The following is an 8,408-nucleotide window of genomic DNA, read 5'->3' as shown; positions in this document are numbered from 1 at the left end:
GAAAGATGGGTTTTAGAGGAAAGGGCCTTGGTGTTTCTGAGCAAGGTATCACCAGTTCGATCAAGGAAAAGAAATGACCACAGAACCAAGGATTGGGATTCAAAAAGGAAATGGGACAATCCTCTAGAATTCAGAATTTTTGCAACCACTGTGGCATCAGTGGACATTGGGATGCAAAGTGTTGGAAGCTGCATCCAGAGCTCCATCATCGATCGAGGTCCATAGAGAGACCCAACCACCAGCATGTTGATGAGATGATAGTAGAGCCAGTAGTTGCTACCACCTCTAAAGCAATCCTAGAGGAATCCAAGCCACAACCTGAGCAGCCAGTAAGGGAGAGTTCCTTTGAACAGCTCCGCAAGAGCTGGGAACATCGCTCGTCGAACTAGTATATCAACTTGTGTATGTTTATTATGTGTTTGTAGTATAATAAACATGTTGATAAGCTAGTGTGGTTTTGCAAGAATAAAACTCATTAAAATTATTTGTAATAGTTTCTTTATGAAGTTGTATTTCTTCCTGATTGAGAACTTGTAAGGCTCTTAGAAGCCTCGTCTCTTGTAATCAGTGGAAAGAGATACTTGAAAACTTCTTACTACAGGATAGAAATTTGTTTCTTGTAGTTTCTTGCAGTTTCTTTTAGTGCGAAGCTTTAGTTGAAGAGCACTTTTCAGACAGAGTTGTTGAGAACGATCAACAGTGACCTTGTATGTTCTCAGCTTGAAGACTCGGTTGAGGCCATTTTGAAGATACGTTTGAACTTAGTTGAAGTTCTTGAAGGATGTTATCAATGACCTCATTATTTCAGATGAATGTGACCCAAGTTGTATGGTGGAGCCTTGAATCAGTATTCTGACATACAAAGGTGAAGGAATATTTTAGGCTGAGGTGTAGATACCATGCTCAAGTAGTTGGAGAAGAAATAGAAGCATGTTTGAAGATGGCGAGAGATGCAAAATGTGAACTCCCTGTGAGAAGCACTGGGGGATAAGTTTACCATACCCAATTTTTCCTTCTTGTTTTAAGTATTCTAAGTTCCATTTTTGAATTGCATCATGAGGAGTTGTGAATTCCTGCATTGCTAAAGTGTAAGGTCACACTAGGTAGATGCGACAGTGTGTTTGAGAGATTCAGATTATGGCGAGTGGCAAGATGCTAAATACAAGATGTTTTGAAGGAACTATACACTTTTGGAGGACCAAAAGTTCTTCATTGGGGAGGTTTGATCCAAGAGGATCTTTAGGACCTGAAATTGAAGTGTTCCAATTTCTCTCAGAAGCAGTGCCATCACATAGAACACAAAATTTTGAATCTGGCACAACTTGAATGGGCGAAAAAGGAGTCTATTTGTGCAAGATATCACTAGTCAAAGCTCGGTCAAAAGCAGGTCAACTCAGGAATCAGGGATGAGAAAAAAAGGTGAAAAATTCATCGTCACCAAATTGGTCGAAGTTGGCATCATCAAAAGGGTCTTGCCGTCACGATTCTAATGACATTCATTTCGTCGAAAAAGGAGTTGATGCGCAAAAGTTATGAGTAGTCAAAGTTTGCCCTAGGAAAAGTTGACTAGTGACGTGTCATGTCCGTACAATGACATCAACAAGGTGTTGTGGCAGTTTAGATGATGACATGTGGCATGTACAATCAACATATGATGTGGCAGATGTGGCAGGTACAGTCAATAGCGTCCAATCCTGTTGTGACACATGTCATCGCTTTGGCAAGTAACACTGTGCCACGTGTCACCTATGTGGCAAGGGCAAGCTTACCATTTCAAGCAAAATTTAGTTACGAGATTCAAACTCCTAACCTTCTCTGTCCAAGTCAGAGCGGCAACCGTCATGCTATCAACGTTGTTCAATATTAGTATGTGGATTTTGCTATTTGAAGGTTGTGCGCTGAGATTTCGGCACTTAAAAATTCGTCGGTGGGTTTTGAACCTCTGATCGACCGGAGTCCAAAATAGTCATTTTCGTTGTGCCATTTGAGTGCTTTAGTATATTATTGGTGCGAATTATATTTAACCCTTATCAAGGGCCCGATCACCTATTAAAAATAGGTTTATTTGTTAATTTTTTAACAACTCGCCTCCAAAATTGTGATAAGGCTAAACCCCAAAAATGGCCAAAGGAGGATTTCGGATATGGGGTTAATTAATAAGCCCTATATTTGAAACAATTCATTTTAGCCCAATTTTGGCTTATTTTTATGTATAAAAGGGGACTAGAAGGGTCTTCATGAAGGAGGGGAGATCCATCAGTTGATCATCCAATTCTTTTCAACTCTTCTCGTAGAACTTCTTCTTGTAAGCCAAGCATTCCTTGGAGGAATTTTTGTAACTTGGTGAAGAATCTACATTTTGTAAAAGCTGTTGAAAGCTTCTTCTTGTTCTTCTGTAAGGACTTCTTGCCGACGTGGGAGTTTTTGTCATAGGTGGAGCTGCTTTCTTGAGGCCTCTTGTAAGGCAAAAGCTGACTTCTTTTTGTATCCTGTGGCGTTTCCAAGTCTTGAAGGCAATAGATCGATTCGTATTTTTGGCAAATCTGGAGATGTAGCCTATGTTCGGTGAACTCCGTTATCATCTTGATTTTATTCTTTTGTGATTAATTTTGCAGTTGTTTATGAGCTTAGTAGATTATAGATTTGGATTTACATATTGGATTCAAATCGATAATTAAAAGATCCTAATGTTAGATTTTACTAATGTAATCTTTGTAAATCTAACTCATGAACTATTTCGAGTAAGTGCTCAATTAGTTTTACGGGTCAAGTGGTATCAAAGATAGAACCACTGGATCATAGTCCAATCATTCATCTAGACCAACCATCATGATTAGGGGATAACCTCTCTCATTACCATATTTCTCCTTTTTCCCTAATGACTTCAACCTCCTCATTCCGACCATTAATATTCTTAGCCTTGTCAATCAAATTTTGGGGGGAAATTAGGGTTCTTGCTCCACAAATTTTGTGTCTAGTCCACTAGGAAAAGTGCTTCTTAGTCAAAACCTTATTATTAATTATTACACCACAAAAGGAATAAATATCCCATCATTGCAAGAATAAAAAATTATAATCTATCATTTACATCCATCTTCAAAGATCAATATAGGTTTGACTTTAGCTTATGACTGGGAAGAGTGTAGGCATATATTTTTTGTAAAAATAGGTAAAAATGAATATACACTAGTTTGTTTTCTTATATTCATCAAATGCAAAATTTGAAAAATTTTAAAATCCTAGCAAAACAACAAAAATCTACAACCACCTTTATTTCACCATGATTTGCAAACTCCAATAAACATAATAAAATCCTTAAAACTTGAAGCAAAATAAAAATTCACAAAAATTATATTTAAAAAAAAAATAGTAATAAAAATTTGACAAATCTTTATTGAATATTCACAAAATATTGTTGTCAATCAAAATAAGAAAATATGTCGAAAGGTCCTTGGTCTACTGGCTCACAAAAAGCCCACAATCAAGTCTTCCACTTGGATTTAAAAATTTGTAGAAGATAGAAAAAAATCAAATGTCTCATAACTGCAGCTATGAGGGATCTTACACAATCAGGTTTTAAAACGGTTGATACTTTTGACTTTTTAGCTTCTAAAGCAAATTAATGAGTGCAATTTAAACCTTAGACATGGTACATAACAAATATAATAGCTTAGTTATATGTCTTGATACAAATATCTAAAATGTGCTGCCAAGAAGGAAGTTTCTACCAAAGAAATGGATAACGAAAATAAAGCAGCATCTATCAACATGTGAATTGTCTGATGACATTAAATGCAGGCACAGGTTTCTTTGTAGTAGACGATAAGAAGAAAGCATCTCCTCTTATCTTTTTGTCTCATCATCTTTATGTGGGTCTCATGACTTTGAATGAGGCAACATTTTTTAATTCGTCCAAAACTCACTCGGTCAACAAACGACTGCTGTATTGAGTGTGAAGAATCCCTATAAATACCATAACATCTTCTCATACTCCACACCAAGCCAAGGCAAGCATTTCTTAACAAGATTTAAACCAGAAATCTGATATCTAATTGAAGTATAGAGAAGATGGTGGCAGGAAGCTACACAATTGAGATTGAGTCTTCAGTGCAGGCAAAGAGGCTGTGGAATTCAAATAAAGACATCCACAACTTTTTGCCAAAGCAAGCCCCAGCGCTCATTTCAAGCATTACGCTCCTTGAAGGAGATGGAGGAGTTGGCACCATTCGAGAAGTTAACTTCACTGAAGGTAAAAATTTTGATTCCCATGATTCAATCCTTAGATATTAGATAAAATCAGTTTTAGATGGAATTATGAATGTATTGAAATATAGAGATAGTGTTACTAACATGGTATAAGATTGTTATTGCAGCTAACCCGGAGTACAGGTATGTGAAGGAGAAGGTGGAATTAATCGATGAGGCGAATATGGTATATGGATTCGCCATATAGAAGGAGGAGCCATTGGAAAACAGGTGGCCTACACAAAGTTCAACATCAAGACTACTCCTAAAGCAGGAGGGGGATCTATTTCAACCACAACTTGCAGCTATGACACACTCCCTGGTGTTCCATTTGATGAAGCCAAAGTTGAGGAGATTAAAGCCGGTACTGTTGCTTTGTTCAGGATGCTGGAGGAATGCCTTATAGCCAATCCGGGCTTATACTGTTAAAAGCAGATCAATATGTCATTCTTTCCCAATAATCAAGAGCAACAAAGCCACAAAACCACTTCAGGGTTTACAATTTTAGTCGCTCTGCTGTTAATTAGAATAAACATTATATGTGTTTAATTGTAATAACAATGCAATAATGAGGTCAAAGAGTAACGCTTTCTTTTAAGTTGTCAATTATGGTTTTTCAATGTTGAAATATAAAAGTATGGCTTGTCTTATGGTCTTTGCAGAAAAGAGTTTCATAAATATAAATAAGAAAACTAATGTGTACAAATTTTATTAGTCCCTGCCTTGTATAAGGCAGGGAACTAATGTTCCCAGTTGTTCCTAGCATTAATTATGGGCATCCCAATAAAACATAGTTTTTAAGGTTTCTAATGCTTTTATTTAAATATTATTTTTTCAGCCCTTTTTCTAATTTTGTGATTGGGCGACTGAAATTTTGTCAGGGTTTTAGCAATTTTGGACTAAAATGTAATGCATGACAGCTGTATAGACATGTATTTAATAAGGAGAACTTCTAGCACTGTTCAAGAAACTTCCACTCTTCATCTTTGAATTAAAATGAAGACGAACATAGAAAGCAAATGACAAAAAAATTAATAAAAATTTAATACATAGGGTAGGGAGCCGAACTTCCCCACGTCCATTTACAGTTAGGTAGTTTCTTTGTGTATTTACCTCATGCCCGCCACTTTTAGCATGCCTGCATATAGGGATTAGAATTTTGTTTTTAAGAAGTTGTATTATTGAAGTATGATATCTTTCTAATTTCTTATAATTATAATATATTTTTAAGTTAATATAGTATTTTAAATCAAAAGTGATAGCTTTGTTTATTATTATTTAGTTACAAATTATTTTATTTTATTTTAAATTATAATCATGATATTATTATTTTTTAATATTTTTTAATATTTCTATCAAAGAATTTAGTGTCAAATATTATTGTAATATTGTATGATTTTTTTAGAAAAATCTATCAAAAATAGATAAAATCTAACAAACCTAAGATTTTTTTTTTGATGAATAGTCCTTTTCAATTAATAAAATTTACTAAGATTACAATTCACAAAAAAGGGTCGGGGGATACAGGATCACCCCACGAATGAGTTCAATCGGCCGAAGCCGGAGTAAACAACATGGCCGCAGCCAGCAACTATAAACTATTCATCAAAAAAAACATTTAAAACAACCTCATGCTGCCAAGGCAGTACCAGCAGAGGGAGGAGGATCATCTTTATCAGGAAATCCCCACGCATCAGTGGGATTGTGAGGCGAACTAGGAACAGTCCAGCCATCAGCAGCATCCTCAAGATCTGGGGTAGTTGCAGTCTCTGCATCCTTCTTGTCTGGCCGCGGAGGAGAAATTGCCAAGGCCAGCTGGAAAAACTTGCCAGAGTGCGCCCGTCCAGGGGGAGGAGCCGGAGACCAGCCAGAAGCCTGCCCAGGGGGGGGAGCCGGGGACTAGCCAGAACCACCACGTGGTGGGGAAGCAGAGTGGCGCCTCCAACTACCATGACCACCGCTGGGAGAGTGGTGGCGGGGACCTTGGGAGCGCGGTGTGTGTGAATGGCAACCAGAGGACTAGCATCTGGAACGACGACCATGAGATGAGGAGGCATCAGTTGAGGCATCCGGAGGCACTCTTGAAATGGTACAAGGAGCATCGCCCCAGTGGTTTAACAATTCTTATAAGTGGGCAACCTCCAGGGCAACTTTATTAGCTTGCACCTGTATCTACATAATGACATTGTTACAAATGCATGCCTTAGCGTACATTGCAATGTTAACATCCAAAAAATTGTGAGTGAATAAAACTGCATTCCTATATTTCCATAGAGAAAACAAAATTTCCATCTTGAAAGTATGCCAAATCTGGGAAAACTTTCGAGGAAATCTAGGGGAATCACCCAACAGGATCATGTGCCATGAAAAAGGTTCGGGCCTAAAAGGCTTGAAAAAATCATGGATCTAGTGCCAATAATTCTGAGCACGTTTGCAAAACCAAAAAATATGCAAAAAGGACTCAGGTTGGCCACAGAAGGGGCATCTAGGATCAGGAACCCTAATGTGCTTGAGCTGAGGCCCCAGGGGAAGACCTTGAAAAGCAAGGCACCAAGCAAAGTGAGCAATCTTAGGTTCTGTAATGGCACTCCAAATGGTGTCGAACCGTTTTCTCCATTGAGAAAGCGAAGAATGCAAATGCCACCGTTGATTAAGCGTGTCCACCATCGAAAGGTGGGGTGAAAGCCATCTGTATCCCATATTGGGCTTATAATTGGTAAATGGAGTGGCAGGAAACCACTTCCAATCATACCACCAAAGTCGAATAGACTAAATCCCCACTTTATGAAGTAAGTGCACAGGGATGGAAGACAACAGAAGCTCATAAGTCTGGCAATCGGCATGAACAAGGCGGTATTGAACTTGCGTATCCTCCCAAGACCTGAAATTCATGGTGACTCTTGAAAAAATGTCCTTAGTAGTGCGAATGCCACGTTTATAGAAACGCAGAGCACTGGCACCTTGAGTCTTGGCAAGAGGATTACCCTGGAAGGCAAATAGGGGAGACCACCAAATGTTCTGCTGATTTAAGGACAGCCCATTGCGAAACTCATTACCAGCCCAACGAAGCCAAGGTTTAACAACTTTCCAGGCTTTCCAGATGCTCTTTATAACGAAAGAGCCATGTATGACCACTGGTTCACGCATAGTGAGAAGGGTCTGAAAACCAATTCCCTTCCATGCCGGTCTGTTAGCAGGGAAGCCTGAAGAGATGCAATGCCTGACAAGAATTTTCCAGGCTTCATCTCTAGAAATAGCTCTAATAATCCATTTAGCACAGAGGGCAAGGCCTTGCTTTCAAGTGGAAAGTAGGCCGAGACCCCCAGATTCCCTTGGAAGACAACAAAAATCCCAAGCAACTCTGTGAAAACCATGATGGTCAGAACTAGAGGCCCAAAGAAAATCTCTGAGCAAACGTTCTAATTTGAGATAGGAAGCTTTGGAGGGATTCCAACAAGAAGAATAAAACACATGGGTGGCAACCAAAATCTTAGAACAAATCTGGAATTTACCAACAAGAGAAAGCGGCTTAGTGATCCAATAATCAAGCTTTTTGGTAATCTTTGTAAGCACAACATTCCAAAGTTCCACAGGGGAAGCCTGGAAAGCAAAGGGAATGCCAAGAAAGCGGAAAATTTCTCCATGAGTAACCCATTTCCATTGGAATTGGCTGAGCCAAGGTGGAGCTAGCAAAAAAGATTGTCGGTAACAGAGCGTTTTATGCCATTGAATGGCAGAGCTAGAGGCTTGACAAAAAGTGTCAAGACAATTTAAAGCATTTTTTATGTTTTCTTCATCTTCAAGAAGAGTAAGAAAAGAATCATCAGCAAAATGACCATTGACTAACTGGGAGGAAGAATTAGGCAAGGAAATGCCACAGACCAACCCTGAAGACACAGAGTGAGCAAGTAAATAATCAAAACCTTCAGCAGCAAGGACATAAAGCGCTGGAGCTAATGGACAACCTTGTCTGATGGAACGTAAAAGTCCAAAAGATTCAGATTGCAAATTATTGATGGTGATGCAAGCATTAGCATCACCAAAGAGCATCTCCACGGACTGAAGGAAATTGGGACCAAAACCCAGAGCCTGAAGCATAGCCAAAATGAAAGGCCATTCAATGTGATCATAGGCTTTAGCAAAATCTATCTTTAAAAAGATAG

At 38.6% G+C, this 8,408-nt stretch overlaps 1 pseudogene across 1 annotated transcript; it reads left to right on the top strand.

Annotated features, from left to right (window-relative positions):
- The first annotated feature begins 3,995 nt into the window (after positions 1–3,995).
- LOC149540191 (major allergen Pru ar 1-like) lies at positions 3,996–4,851 on the top strand (annotated as a pseudogene). The gene is made up of 2 exons (XR_016355978.1): positions 3,996–4,249; positions 4,374–4,851. The product of XR_016355978.1 is annotated as a major allergen Pru ar 1-like (transcript).
- The last annotated feature ends 3,557 nt before the right edge of the window (positions 4,852–8,408 follow it).

The sequence above is a fragment of the Cupressus sempervirens genome, chromosome 9, assembly GCF_028749045.1.
Source record: "Cupressus sempervirens isolate cs-2001-9-10 chromosome 9, ASM2874904v1, whole genome shotgun sequence".
Taxonomy (NCBI): domain Eukaryota; kingdom Viridiplantae; phylum Streptophyta; class Pinopsida; order Cupressales; family Cupressaceae; genus Cupressus; species Cupressus sempervirens.
The sequence above is the reverse complement of the archived record's forward strand: the minus strand, read 5'-3'. Positions and strand labels throughout refer to the sequence as shown.